The following is a 16,354-nucleotide window of genomic DNA, read 5'->3' as shown; positions in this document are numbered from 1 at the left end:
CTGAACCACAGAAGGTTCACAGAGAGTGATATACATCTCATAAAAGACATTGCAAGAAACAGGATCCATGTTGAGAGGGCAAATGCTTGACTAAAATCTTTTTTTTTTTTTATTGTGATATTTATCCCACCTTATCTGCGTTGTTATAGTAATGTGCTGGCGCAGACTTGCTGTGCACTTGTTAATTAACCTCCAAGACCAACTCATCAGATAAGTAGCTGTTGATTGGGAAACAACGAGGCATGAGGTTTGGGTGTTGTGGGGACCATTTGTCACATTTTCCACGGTGGGTTTGTGTTCTGAAAAACAATGTATTTTCTGTCCAGATAAAGATGTTGATACAGCAGTAGCTAACAAACATGAATTATTACAAAGCAGAGTCAGTGCAGTAAGTGACCTCCCACTAGCTGCTGCTGAGCACAGTTGACCAAACATGCTGATCTACGGACTGATTTCTTCTGATATCAATCCCTCTTATTAGGGGCAGCATGTCTACAACGTCAGGGCAAATGAAGCAAGCAATCTCTTTACGTCAGAAGAGATAGAGCTAGCAAGTTGTCGAAGTGGGACCATGTCTATGTTCCCTCGGCACTACGTTCCGTCAGTTTTACTAAACTAGGGATCGGCAACCCAAATGGAAGAGGAAGAGTGACTTTTCAAATTCTCTCGATATCTAGTATTTTTGTTATGTGATAAATGTTTTACATTGCGCATTTTCTTCACACCCTTGATGTACACAGGTCTTTTGGTGAGTTGATCCACTGTTGCATGAATTAATACATAAGGACGATCAATAACGGATTAGATGCATGTTTGTTGTAACACATCATTTTACAATAAACGTTGAGTCCGGCCATACAGTTCTTTCAGAAAGTATTCACACCCTTTGACTTTTTAAATATGTTGTTGTTACAGCCTGAATTTCAAATGGATTAAATAGAGAAGTTGTGTCACTGGCCTACACACAATACCCCGTAATGTCAAAGTGGAGTTATGTTTTTAGAAATGTTTACAAATGAATTAAATATGAAAAGCTGATATGTCTTGAGTCAATAAGTATTCAACCACTTTGTTATGACAAACCTAAATAAGTTCAATGAGTTAAAATTTGCTTAACAAGCCAGATAATAAGTATCATTTTTTAAATTGAACCTTTATTTTATCAGGGAGTCATAGTGAGAACAACGTCTCTTTTACAGATGAGACCTGAATGACATAAATTACATACAAATACACACATCAGTATAAATACCAAATGCAAGCAGAAAGAGAAACATGGTCATAGAAAACAAACACATTCCAAATCATAAAATGTAGGAACATTTTGAAGATTGTTGCACAAATAAGTTGTAAGAAAACTAAAAGCTGATTTACCTAACTCCGTAGAGACCGAAGGGATTTCCAGAGTTAACCATCCCTGTGTGGTAACTCGTATATCTAAAGTTCAGTAAAGATGATCGGTACAGTGGGACTTTTTGTAAAAGGGCTTTATAAATGAAAACGTCGCAATGAATCAATCTACGTGACATCAAAGTGTGGAAAACCAACTTTCTGGTAGAGAATGCAGTGATGAGTAACTAAAACTGTTGCCTGTAATAAAGCGCAGTGCGCTACGACAAACTGCATCTAACGGCTTTAATGAAGTGGCTGCTGGGTTCATATTGATCAGTGTTACTCACATTTGTTTTGTACAGAGGCCACTTTGGGTTGAGACAATCATTCAGAGGGCAGCACAGATCTTTAATTTGTTGTACTTATTCTTCCAATATGATCAATTATCAATTGAGAGCAAACTCAGAGCAATAGAGCGCATACAATTGATTTGATGTACAGCACATCACAAATATATACATGCACACATAAAATAGGGTACATCACATGTATAAGAGCCGTGTTAAGGGTTACCTCAGTAGTGGGACGAGCGAAAATGTCCCTTCTGCTCCTTGACTGAATTCATTCTAAATGTATAGTCTATTGTTGCTATCCTTGTGAGGCAATCCAGGTGTGCATTTGTCAGTCTGTTTCTCTGTTTATGTTTCACAATGTTCATTGTTGAAAATGCTGCTTCGCATTAGTAAGTGCTGACAAAAAAATCTGTCACCTTTTGCACACACTGCTTAAGAAGTGCATACTCTGTGTCTGACACAAGGCTCCAGAAATGGGTAACACCTGATCTGAGTTTGGGCCTGATCTGGTAGAGCTGTGCTCAGACGGGTCTGGTAGCATGGGAGGGAGGTTGTAGAGGGAATTGAAGAGGGTGGTGTGGAGGGCAGTGTGGCTGGCAATGCTCCAAACTCTGTATGGAGCCTCTGACTGTGTACAGCTTGGGCATAGCTCAGTGTATCTGCATGCAGGTCCTGGGAGAGTAGTGGTGGAGGGGGGTGTGGGGGGCAGTGTTGCTGACTGTTCTTCAGTCTCTGTGAGGTGCCAATGGATGCAGGTCTAAAAGAGGGTCTGATTTGTCCCAGGGAGTTGGTGGCTGTCCCGTTGCTTCTGTGGGGTGAGGTGGACTGGCTGCCCAGAGCAACATCCTTTGACATCCTGGCGAAGGTGGAGACTGCCTCTTTGTACAATGGAAAATTGTCATAAAGACAGTTCAGGCTGAGGGTGTGATGGTGGGCCAGGTGTACTTTTAAGTGATAATGCCCGAGAAGCCGGTGTTTGGAGGATATATTGAAACGGGTGTTCTTATGCCCAAGACGAAGTCGAGGTCTGGAAAACCGTGCCAATATATCCTCCAAAGACTGGCTTCGAGGGCATTATCACTTTTATGCAACGGGTTACAAACATATTCAAATAATGATTGACATATTTTCATTAACGTTATTTTTATGAATTTATTCATACTATCTCAAATCCAAACATGTCCCAACCCAAATGTAGGGTTGCTACCCAAGCTGACTGGTCGTTTGTTCCATTGGTTCAGTTGGCAGAGACACGATCCAGTCGTTCAATCTTTTTGTTCTGTATCTATGGACGCGACCCAGTCGTTCGTTCTAAATGTTCCATTGCCATACTGGCTGGCAATGTTCTTATCCCTTGCTTGCTAGCTAGCCAACTACGACTAACGTACAGTCACGTCAAACAGTGCAGCCAGAATAACAACAGTAGCTGCATTTGCATTTGTTTAAGCTGTTTTCTAGTGACATTTATTTAACACATACATAACAATGAGCTAATGAAGCACAATTTCACCTGGCATAGAAGATTTTCTCTCTCGTCAGGACACTGTTGTTCAGAAGAGCTAGCCAACAATACAGCTAACAGAATCACTTCAAACTGAAGCTGGAAAGACTGCAAACTAGCTGCACTTCGTTTTGTTTGACCTTTTTTCGTATATATCCATATATTTACGCCAGCTGATTATCGATTTAGACTGGCTGAGAAATCTGTCTGTCTCGTCACGACTCCTGACACGTTCAATACTATGGGAAAGCTGGAGATATAATTTGAATATTGAAGCAATGTTGCAAATGTCAGAGAGACAGACAGCAAAGTTTGTTCAAATCTCCACTGTTGAAAACAAAATGTTAGTCTAAAAGAAATGTGAGATAATGTCTAGATGCTTTTTATAGTGGAGATCAAGTTTATAAATTGCCTGGCTGGGCTGATGAGACAGTGGATTGCGCAGTCAGATGGAACAGAGTAAATAGGAATTTTAACGTCATAGATTTAGCCGGTGGTAACTTGTGAAATTCGGTTTTAATCAATCAACATTCAGGATTAGAATGGGCCATAGCACACAGTCCCGAGAGAGCCTGGCAGCAGGGTGGAAGCCTCTCCTCTGGAGCAGGGTAGATATTACTATCTTTGCAAGGGGGTAGATGATGAAGGCCCTCTCTATCACTTCCCTTAGTGATGTGGCCACCCTCTCCTGTTGAGCACGCAGGTCAATGGTCCCCATGTGAATGATGATATGGCTTGCGGAGCAAAGTTGGGCCACGGTCAAGAGCTCCATAGCTCTCTCTGTTGAGGGGCTTCATTACTATGACACCTTTTTATTTGGGAAAAGTTTATTCCGTTTGAGTCCATCATTAATACATTGTCTGGTTTCTCGTCAGGTCTCTGGAGGATGGAAGGAGTGATGGGAGTAATTACAGGCCGTGAGATGGGGATGGAGGGGTTCAGCTGGGTTGATGCATTGGTTGGTTGGGTTAGTTGGTTGGTTGGGTTGGTTGGTTGGTAGGCTCTGATTCAGCTGTTGGCCTGGTTCTGGGAATTGTGGGACTCTTTGTAGAGTGGATGGTGGTGGCTGAGAAATTCCTGCCTTAGCTCATGTAGCTCCTTCTGCAGGTTGTGCTTGTGGCTAGTGTTGACTGTGCTGGACAGTTCCTCTCTAAGTCTGTGCAATTGCATCCTGAGAGCCTGCACACATTGCAGTTCCTGGATCCCGTCCCTATGCTGACGCACCAGGCTGATCTCCTCCTCTATAAGATGCTGTGGTACTGCAGGTGTCACATGTCAGAGAGGCATGCTCAGGGCTGTGTCTACTGCAGATGAGGGAGGGAGAGACTTCATACTGGGGCACAGAGGGAGTGGAGACTGTTGTTAGGTATTGACAGTGGAGCGATTTTAAGTTCAGCAACAATATGTTATTTTTGGTCGAAGTAGTGGACAAATTGATCCAGGCTGGCCTCCGAACCTTGAACCATCACAGTGCTATTATTATACATTTTAATGTTACATTTGGGGGTGAAATCATTTTAAGTTCATTGTTGGTCTTGTGTAGAGCTGTGTGCCAAGCATTAGGATCATCTGTGTCCTTTTATTTCCTTGATCGGGAATAAATCTGCCCTCAGTCTCTAGGGATTATTTTAGAAATATTTGTTTCCTAACTCACTCGTAACATTTTGAGGATACATGCTGGCAAGGTCTCTGAAACAATGCATTCTGCTCTATAATTATGTGCCTTTTGATGTGTTAGGTTCTTATTTTTTGGAGTAAATGACTCACGGACACTAGAGAAGCTTAACCAAGTGTAATTCTTCCCAAAGGTTATGTACAGCTGTATTCAGACAGCAAAACATTCCTCTCCATCACAGTTATATACATCCCACTTAAGACCCTCCTCTTTCTCTCCAATCCTTACATCTTATGGTTCAACAGATAGAAGGTAACAGAATACCAAACCCTTATTACTCCCTTAAGGGGATCTGACCTCACCTCTTAACCTCAACCCCTCCTTCACCCAATCCACAGATGTCCATCTGTCTTCCCTGTATCAACACGGTTTTCTCCTCCCGTCCCCCAACACATTCCAAAGCCACTCTGTCTTTCTACAGACCTCACTCCTTAATATACTATGCGTCTGATCTGTCATGGCTTTAATATCTCAATGTTCAAAATGTCGAATCCAACAGATGAAAGCACTTGTTTAAATAATGCACCTATAGATAAATTATGTTTTTAACCAATGCACTTTTATGAATAATACAAAAATATATTAAATGTGTTTTTCAATTAAACAACACATTACACATAAATGAAAATACTCTCTCTAATGTTCAGAAAGTTTCTACCTCCTTTCCAAGTGCTCTTTTGCTTGCTTGTTTGTTCATCTGAATACTTGCTTCCCTGTCAAGGCCTGAACTATCCTCCAGAAATCGTTAAGAAATTCTTCCTCTTTCTCCCTCTGTTGGTTTTGTGTTTGTTTATCTATGTCTTAATTCCTGTTGTTGTCCTGGTTTATGGTCCTCCTATCCCATTCCTTCGTTGTGTTGCCTGATGATTCAGCAGATGAGTCTTGCAAGAACCAAGTCGATCAATCTCTCAAAATCTCACCAAAGTATTTCCACAAAATAAAAGTTTCTTCCAATTCCTCTAGATGGGCAGAACACAGCAATGCATTAAAATAACTAAACTGATCACATCTTTGCAATTTAAGGAGTAACTCTTCTTAAGTGCTGCTGCTCATGGAATTGGTTGTTAGGAGATGCATGTATTCAATCTGTGTGCAATAACAGTGACTGTTGAATGACTACCTCAGCTCTGTACCCAACACATATAATCAGCTCTGTACCCAACACATATAATCTTATCTGTAAGGTCCCTCAGTCGAGCAGTGAATTTAAAACACAGATTCAACCACAAAGACCAGGGAGGTTTTTCAATGCCTCGTAGATGGATTTTAAAAAACACACAAAAACAGGCATTGAATATCCCTTTGAACATGGTGAAGTTATTAATTACACTTTGGATGGTGTATCAATACACACAGTCACTACAAAGATACAGGTGTCCTTTCTAACTCAGCTGCCGGAGAGGAAAGAAACCTCTCATGGATTTCACCATGGGGCTAATAGTGACTTTAAAACAGTTACAGAGTTTAATGGCTGTGATAGGAGAAAACTGAGGATGTATCAACAACATTGTAGTTATTTCACAATACTAAATGACAGAGTGAAAAGAAGGAAGCATGCATCCTGTTTGCAATAAGGCACTAAAGTTCAACTGCACAAAATGTGGCAAAGAAATGCATTTTTTGTCCTAAATACAAAGAATTATATTTTGTGCAAATCCAACACAACACATCACTACCACGAGTGGTTAAAACATTGGGCCAGTAACTGAAAGGTTGCTGGATCAAATCCCCAAGCTGACAAGGTAAAAATCTGTCGTTCTGCCCCTGAGCAAGGCAGTTAACCCACTGTTCCCCGGGTGCTAAAGATGTGTATATTGACTAAGGCAGCCCCCCGCACCACTCTGATTCAGAGGTTGGGTTAAATGCTGAAAAGACACATTTCTGTAGGTATCCCCCTTTCCCCTCGTCATATTTTCAAGCATGGTGGTAGCTGCATCATGTTATGGGTATGCTTGTCATTGGCAAGGCATATTGAGTTATTTTTGTAATAAACAGAATAGAGCTAAGCATAGTCTAAATTCTAGAGGGAAAACTTGTACAGTCTGCTTTCCAACAGACGCGGGGAGAAAAATTTACCTTTCAGCAGGACATTAACCTAAAACACAAGGCCAAATATACACTGGAGTTGCTTCCTAAGATGACATTGAATGTTCCTGAGCGGCATAATTACAGTTTTGACCTGCAGCATACCAACCTGCATACCACTGCTGGCTTGCTTCTGAATCTAAGCAGGGTTGGTCCTGGTCAGTCCCTGTATGGGAGACCAAATGCCAGGAAGTGGTGTTGGAGGGCCAGTAGGAGGCACTCTTTCCTCTGGTCTAAAAAATATCCCAAATCCCCAGGGCAGTGATTGACACTGCCCTGTGTAGGGTGCTGTCTTTCGGATGGGATGTTAAAACGGATGTCCTGACTCTCTGAGGTCATTAAAGATCCAATGGCACTTATCGTAAGAGTAGGGGTGTTAACCCCGGTGTCCTGACTAAATTCCCAATCTGGCCCTCAAACCATCACGGTCACCTAATAATCCCCAGTTTACAATTGGCTCATTCATCCCCACTAACTGTTCCCCAGGTCGTTGCTGTAAATGAGAATGTGTTCTCAGTCAACTTACCTGGTAAAATAACAGGGGGAAATATATATATATATTGTACAATCCAGGCGTGCAAAGCTATTAGTATCACGTTTCAGGAGAAGACCCAGATGCAGACAGTGTCGAAGTAACCAAAGTTTATTACTAGAACAGGGGGCAGGCAAAATGACAGGTCAAGGGCAGACAGAGGTCAGTAATCCAGAGCCGAGTCCATAAGGTACAGAACGGCAGGCTCAAGGTCAGGCGGAGGTCAATAATGCAGTGTGGTGTGACAAGGTACAGAATGACAGGCAGGCTCAGGGCAGGTAGAACGGTCAAAACAGGAACTAGAAACAGACAGAAGCATGGAGGAAACCGCTGATAGGCTTGATGAACAATACTAAGTGGCAACAGAGAACACAGGTATAAATAGACTGCGGATAATGTGGAAGATGGGCAACACCTGGAGGGGGGTGGAGACAAGCACAAAGATAGGTGAAAGAGATCAGGGTTTGACAATTAGAGACTCATAGCTGTAATCGCTGCCAAATGTGATTCTAGCAAAGCTCTTAGAGAATGATCCAGATTCTGTGATCCTCTTTTGTTTATTTTTATCCAGGATAAAATCAATCTGGATACCACAAGATCACAGAATCTGGATTGTCAGTACTTTTACACCTTGCCATCTACTGGACAGGTTCAATTACTACTTCTACACTGTCATAGGGAAACATCAATACGCAAATTACATGAATAAAGGACAAAAACACCATTTAATCCAAGGGGTACATTCAGTTCAATTAAACGTTTTCTACGTTCCCCAAAACGTTCTTGAACAGACTTTTTAAATATTTTTTTATTGTATTTTTTTTTAACCTTTATTTAACTAGGCAAGTCAGTTAAGAACAAATTCTTATTTCCATGACAGCCTAGGAACAGTGGGTTAACTGCCTGTTCAGGGGCAGAATGACAGATTTTAAGGTACTTTAAGGTACTGTATGTTTACTCTGGTTAGGTGGGTGTGGCAGGGGGTGGCTTGAAGCAATGAGTGAAGTAAACAATCTTTCTGAAAGCGTTCCCCAACCCCTCCCCGTTTTTTTCAACTGGTCGTTCAGAACAGTTTCCGTTTAATTGTTTTTTTTTTGTGCTGAACGCAGTCCTGATTAAATGGCAGATTGGACTGATTCGAGGAATCAAAATGTAATTTTTCAGTTTTGAAATACCCAATTCTAACATTTAATCCAATCTCATTGCCGAAATTTTACCAATTACATTTTGAAAAACTGGGCCCTAGAGATACTGAAGGAATTTGGAAATTCCATCTTCTCCCTGCCCCTGTGAACTACACCTCCCAATAGTCTAAAGCAGCATGATGTATCACAGCGGTCAAGCCCCCCCCTACTGGGGTACGGATGTAAAAATCCCTCTAAATGTTGTTAATCTTGTTCATTTTTTACAATTAAACACCAAGCCTTTTGCTTCGCCTCTTCCTCTCTGATGTTAAAGGTGCAATTTGTAGAAATTGCTCCTCCATTTACTGGATGCTAAAATTCGAATAGTTTGCCTAGTGTCCGTTTATGTGACAAAACAAGCAATTTGCAGTATAAAGCAGTGGATCCCAAACTTTTTATAGTCCCGTACCACTTCAAACATTCAACCTCCAGCTGCGTACCCCCTCTAGCACCAGGGTCAGCGTACCTTCAAATGTTGTTTTTTGCCATCATTATAAGCCTGCCACACACACACACACACACACACACACACTATACGATACATTTATTATACATAAGAATGAGTGTTTTTGTCACAACCCGGCTCATGGCAAGTGACAAAGAGCTCTCTTATAGGACCAGGGCACAAATAATCATATAATAATAAAGAATTTTGCTCTTTATTTAGCCATCAATAAAACAAATAGTGAATAACTCACCACAGGTTAATGAGAAGGGTATGAGAACTCTACAATGTTGGGTCGAATTGGAGAGAGTCTCAGTCTTCAATCATTTTCCACACATAGTCTGTGCCTGTATTTAGTTTTCATGCTAGTGAGGGCCAAGAATCCACTCTCACATAAGTACGTGGTTGCAAAGGTCATCAGTGTCTTAATTGCAAAGGGCAACACTTTCTGAACAGCCGATTTGCCAAGGCAGGATACTCTGAGCGAAGCCCTATCCAGATATCTGGTAGTGGTTCCTGATTAAATTACATTTTCACAGAACCACTTGTTGCTATTTCTATGAGGCTCTCTTGTTCAGATATCGGTAAGTGGACTGGAGGCAAGGCATGAAAAGGACAACGAATCCAGTTGTTTGTGTTGTCCATTTTGAGAAAATACCTGCGTAATTTCGCACCCAGCTCACTCAGGTGCTTCGCTATATAACATTTGACATTGTCCGTAAGCTTGAGTTCATTTGCACCCAAAAAATCATACAATGATGGAAAGACCTGTGTGTTGTCCTTGTTAATGCAGACAGAGAAGAGCTCCAACTTCTTAATCATAGCCTCAATTTTGTCCCGCACATTGAATATAGTTGCGGAGAGTCCCTGTAATCCTAGATTCAGATCATTCAGGCGAGAAAAAACATCCAGATATTTCAGTCGTGTCAGAAACTCGTCAGACAAGTGAAAATTATGGTCAGTAAAGAAAACTTTAAGCTCGTCTCTCACTTTTAAAAAAAACATGTCAGTACTTTGCCCCTTGATAACCAGTGCACTTCTTAATGTTGTAAAAGCGTTAAATGGTCGCTGCCCATATAATGCATAATGCAGAAAATACACGAGAGTTCAGCGGCCTTACTTTAACAAAGTTATCTATTTTCACTGTTTTCAAAACGGCTTTCAAGCTGTCAGGCATTCTATTGGCAGCAAGAGTCTCTTGGTGGATGCTGCAGTGTCCCCAAGTGGCATCGGGAGCAACTGCTTGCTTGTGCATTACCACTCCACTATGTCTCCCTGTCATGGCTTTTGCGCCATCAGTACAGATACCAACACATCTTGACCACCAAAGTCCATGTGATGTCACAAAGCTGTCCAGTACTTTTAAAGTATCCTCTCCTGTTGTCCTGGTTTCCAATGGTTTGCAGAAGAGGAAGTCTCCCTTAATTGACCCCCCATAAACGTAACGGACATATACTGGGAGCCACGTCCGTTGACTCATCAGGTCAACCAAAAGGTTCCATGTTGCAGCTTCAACCAAGTGATCAGCACCCTGCGCAATCAGCTTCCTGGGGTTGGGCAAGGACTTTGGCCGGAGTGACGCACAAATTCTTTGCTATTTGTGGGACACAAAAATGGCAGTTATTTTAGAGGTCCATTATCATTTCTACATACTTTCTATCTGGTTTGAGATGTCCAAGTCAGGGATGCACTGATGTGGAAATTCTGTTCCAATGCCTATAGTGCCTTCAGAAAGTAATCATACCCTTTGACATATTCCACATTTTGTTGTGTTACAGCCTGAATTCAAAATCGATAAAACGTTTTTTTTTTACCCATCTACACAAAATACCACGTATTGACAAAATGAAAACATGTTTGCACATAAATACAGAAATATCTCATTTACTATAAGAACCGACACTGGAGACGAGAAGCAAATACAGGGAGTGAACATTTAATGGAAAAAAGACATCAAACAAAACAAGAACAGCGTCTGGACGGGGGGGAACAAAACGACATTGCAACAATAATTGTTAAGGGTGTGCACTGGAGTCGAAGTCAGGTGCAGGAGAGTAGAGTGTAGTGAACAGGCACACTTTTTTATTCCGGACCAACGAAAGCACAAAAGTACATAAATGTGCCCAAACACGGAACATAGACAAAAAGTAAGGCGCTTAATAATACCCACATGACATAAATACAATTTCACACAAAAGACATGGAGGGGAACAGAGGACTAAATACACACAGTGTGATTAGGGAATGAAAACCATGTGTGTATGGAACAAGACAAAACAAATGGAAATATGAAAAATGGAGCGGCAATGGCTAGAAAGCTGGTGATGTCGATCACCAAACGCCGCCCGAACAAGGAAAGGAGCCGACTTCGGCGGAAGTCGTGACAATAATGCTGACACGAGTACATAACTGAGGAACAAACAGATATAGAGGGGTAATCAACAACATGAAGGAGTCCTGTTGTGTCCAATGAGCACTGATGCGCATAATGATGGTGACAAGTGTGCGCAAATGAAGGGCCGCCTGGCGCCCTCTCGCTCCAAGAGAGGGGAAGCGGAAGCAGGAGTGACAATTTACATAAGTATTCACACCTCTTTGCTGAGAAATTCTAAATCGAGCTCAGGTGCATCCAATTTCCTTTGATCATCCTTTAGATTTCCCTGCAACTTGATTGGCGTCAACTTGTGGCCAATTAAATTGTTTGGACATGAGTTGGAAAGAAACACAACTGGCAATATAGGGTCCTACAGTTGAAAATGCATGTCAGAGCAGAAACTATACCATGAAGTCCAAGGAACTGTCCTTTGATCTCCAATATATAATTGTGATGAGGCATATATCTTGGAAAGGGTATGAAACCATTTCTAGAGTGTTGAAAGTTTCCAAGTGCACAGTGGTCTCCATCATTGGGTATTGGAAAAAATATGGAACTACCCAGACAGACTCTGCCTAAAGCTGACCGTCCAACCAAATTGAGCAACCAGGCAAGAAGGACCTTGGTCAGGGAGGTGACCAAGAACCCATTGACCACTCTAATAGAACTACATAGTTCCTTGGCTGAGATGGGAGAACCTGTCGGAAGGGAAACAGTCTCTACAGCACTTCACCAATCTGGGCTTTATGGGAGTGGCCAGGTGGAAGCACTCCTGAGAAAAATAACCTGCTTCAGAGTACAAATTACCTTAGACTGGGGTGAAGATTTACATTACAAGATTTACATTTACATTACATTTACAACAGGACAATGACCCCAAGCATATAGCCAAAGCATAGCTGGAATGGCTTCAGAACAAGAATGTGAAAGTCCTTGAGTGGCCCAGCCAAAACCCAGACCTGAATCCCATTGAAAATCTGTGGAAAGACTTGAAAATTGCTGGTCACTGCCGCTCTCCATCTAACTTAACAAAGTGTAGTATCTGGGATCTACATCTGTTTATATTAGTTACTGTGCTGTTACTAAGCAGTAATGCATTACGGCAGTGTTACGTTAATACACCTAATAGGAAATGCACATGCGCACTGGAATGCCGGGAACTGTAGAGCACGAGGGGTTTTGACTAAACGAAAATGAACTGTACTCCCGTCTCCTGCCTGGTCATTTCTCCACAACACAAATATTACAGTGGCGACGAGGATGGGATTAAACTACATAAACGGATATTGCTTGAAGTGAAGAATGTTGCGTGAGTAATGAAACTCAAAATAATTATGTAATTCGTCAGTTATTTTTTATTTTCTTTCGCCAGTAGAGTAGGCTAAGCACTGCTAGCACTGCTAGTACAGTATTCAGGAGCTGCCAAGTAGAAAGACTATTGGAGTCCAGAATAGCGACACTGCCCTCTGGTGGTTAAATAAAAGAAACTGTCATTGAACCCATTGAAATTAGGTGATCTCAGTGGAGAAATATTGTCAAGAAAAAAAAAGGAAGAAGGAACGTAACACGTGTGTACATTATTACAAATGAGTGCAGTGAATTAAGTAATTGCAGAAACTTCTGAAGTGAATAATTAGATGAATATTAAGGAATACAAGGAATACAAGGAATAAGGAAACTGAACAATTAACTGTGAAAATGGCAACCATTGGTCGAGTACCAGAGTTTGAGGCTACAAAAGAGGATTTTGATTCCTATTTGGAGCGTTTTGAGCGTTGGCTGGCTGCAAATGAAATCAAAGATGGAAAGAAAGCAGACGTATTTCTCAGTGTTTTGGGTCCAACTGAGAATGTATTGATGAAAGGTCTCATTGAACCAATGAAAGCAGTGGAGTTGAACTATGCAGAACTGACTGAAACTCTTTCAAGGTATTTCAAGCCTAAGCCAATTCTCATTGCAGAACGTTTCAGATTTTACCAACGTCACCAGAGTCAAGGGGAAACTGTGGCTGACTACATCCTTGCTTTGAAAAGGCTGGCAAGTACATGTGAGTTTGCACGATTTCTTGACGATGCTCTCCGAGACAAGTTTGTATGTGGTCTCACAGGTGAAGCATATCACAGAAGGCAGAGAAGGACCTGACCTTTAAGAAAGCCTGTGATATAGCACTTGGACTCGAGCTTGCCCACAGGGATACTATTGAGCTATCGGGACATGCAGAACATCAGAAAGGTGTTCACAAGGTCAGTGATGCACGTGGTGAAAAAAGCTCACAAAAGTCACACTTTTTTCAGTCCCGTCCTCAAGGTTACACAAGAACAAAGCAGCCCACATCTCAAAGGTCTAAGCCAAGTTGCTACAGATGTGGGGGAGATAATCATCAGCACAGTGAATGTCGATTCCAAAAGGAAAAGTGCCACAATTGTGGAAAGGTTGGACATTTACAGAGTGTGTAAAGCCTCGAAACGCACGGCAAGAGCGCACAAAGTGTCAGACGCAGCACAAGACGAGGAAGGTACAACTGAAACAGTAGTGGAACTGTTCACAGTGTACACGGCTCAACAACTAAAAGATGGAATCTATCTCAACATGGAGTTAGCGGGAAACCAGTAAAAATGCAGCTGGACACCGGAGCGTCTGTATCTCTGGTTCCAGAGAGACTCTACAAAGAAAAACTGAAAGAGTGCCCTCTTCAGCCCGCGTCCATCCGCCTTTCTTCATACACTGGTGACACTATTCCTGTGTTGGGGCAGATCCAGGTACCAGTCCGGTATGAGGGGAAGGAGTGGACGCTACCGCTTCTCATTGTTAAAGGAGAAAAATCAGCCTTGCTAGGCAGAAACTGGCTACAAAAGATCAAGTTGAACTGGGGAGAAATCTTCAGTCTGAGAAATGACAAACCAGTGAGTCAGGCTACACTCACTAACATGCTGGAGAAGCACAAAGAACTTTTCAAAGATGGCTACGGTGAAATACAAGACTTCACAGCAAAAGTCAGAGTGCAAGAAGGAACCAAGCCTATCTTTCACAAACCACGTCCAGTTCCCTATGCTCTTAAGGAAGCAGTAGAGAAGGAACTGGACCGCCTACAGAAGAATAACATAACAACGAAAGTAGCGAGGAGCGACTGGGCCGCTCCGATTGTTGTAGTCCCAAAGAAAGACAAGACCGTCAGAATGTGCGGTGACTATAAGGTCACAGTAAATCGCTGCATACTACCAGAGGAATATCCACTACCAAACGCTGAAGATCTGTTTGCCACTCTAGCTGGTGGGAAGGTTTTCAGTAAGCTGGATCTGTCATTCGCTTATCAGCAACTGAAGCTGGATCCGGAGTCAGAACAGTATCTGACCATCAATACACACAAGGGGCTATTCAGATTCAATCGCTTGGCCTATGGAATCTCGACAGCTCCAGCGATATTCCAACAAACAATGGATCAGATCTTGGACGGTATAGACCATGTTGTGTGCTTCATGGACGACATCCTCGTGTCAGCACCAACCATTGGAGAGCACCTTGTAGTGCTGGACAAAGTGATGTCAAGACTGGAGAAATACAGAGTGAGAATGAAACGCAGCAAGTGTGAGTTCCTCCAGGACTCTGGTGGGTTTGTGCCCATTGGCGACGTTGTTGCCGGTGATGTCTGGTGAGGACCTGCCTTACAACAGGCCTACAAGCCCTCAGTCCAGCCTCTCTCAGCCTATTGAGGACAGTCTGAGCACTGATGGAGGGATTGTGTGTTCATGGTGTAACTCGGGCAATTGTTGTTGCCATCCTGTACCTGTCCAGCAGGTGTTGTTACACATGGTCTGCCACTACGAGGACAATCAGCTGTCCGTTCTGTCTCCCTGTAGCACTGTCTTAGGCGCCTCTCAGTACGGACATTGCAATTTATTGCCCTGGCCACATCTGCAGTCCTCATGCCTCCTTGCAGCATGCCTAAGGCACGTTCATGCAGATTAGCAGGGACCCTGGTCATCTTTCTTTTGGTGTTTTTCAGAGTCAGTAGAAAGGCCTCTTTAGGGTCCTACGTTTTCATAACTGTGACCTTAATTGCCTACCGTCTGTAAACTCTTAGTGTCTTAACGACCGTTCCACAGGTGCATGCTCATTAATTGTTTATGGTTCATTGAACAAGCTTGGGAAACAGTGTTTAAACCCTTTACAATGAAGTTCTGTGAAGTTCTTTGGGTTTTTATGATTTATCTTTGAAAGACAGGGTCCTGAAAAAGGGACGTTTCTTTTTTAGCTGAGTTTATAATTGAATTAATAAAGCCGCATACAAACATGGTCTCTTTTTTGTTTTCTTGACAAAGGCATATCCTAAATGTAGGTGTTTCAGACTAACTCAGTGCTTTCTGTTGTGGTGGGGCAAGCCATCAGAAAATATTAAGCGTTGCGCCGTGATTGGCTCAGTGTTCTGTCACTCATGGGGACACTACGTCACCGCCAAGTCTAAGGGTAGAGTTCTCGCCCCTTGGGTGCTTGCATAGAGTTACATTAGATGTGCCCATCCAAGAAGGCTCAAGTACATTGGCCACAGATAAGATTATGTCAAATTACGTTATATGTACAGTAGCTTTGATTGGACTGATCATGTCAACATCATTACCTAGCAGTCATAATCATGAATCAAGTCGACAATCTACTGCCAATTATTTTTTTATCCTTGTCATATGAAGAGAAATAATGAACAGAAATTATAGATAAAATGTATCGGTGCTCATCGGCCATTGGGAATAAAAAATTCAACAATGAGTGGTTTGGAAGGAATCAGTGACAGTGGCTAAATGTAAGCATTGCAAACAATCACTAGCCAGCTATTCAGTGGAGTGGCTGTGTGGTCTCAAATCTGGGATTAAAGGGCTAT

This window comes from Oncorhynchus keta, chromosome 23, assembly GCF_023373465.1.
Source record: "Oncorhynchus keta strain PuntledgeMale-10-30-2019 chromosome 23, Oket_V2, whole genome shotgun sequence".
In the NCBI taxonomy this organism is placed as follows: domain Eukaryota; kingdom Metazoa; phylum Chordata; class Actinopteri; order Salmoniformes; family Salmonidae; genus Oncorhynchus; species Oncorhynchus keta.
Note: the sequence above shows the minus strand (reverse complement) of the source record.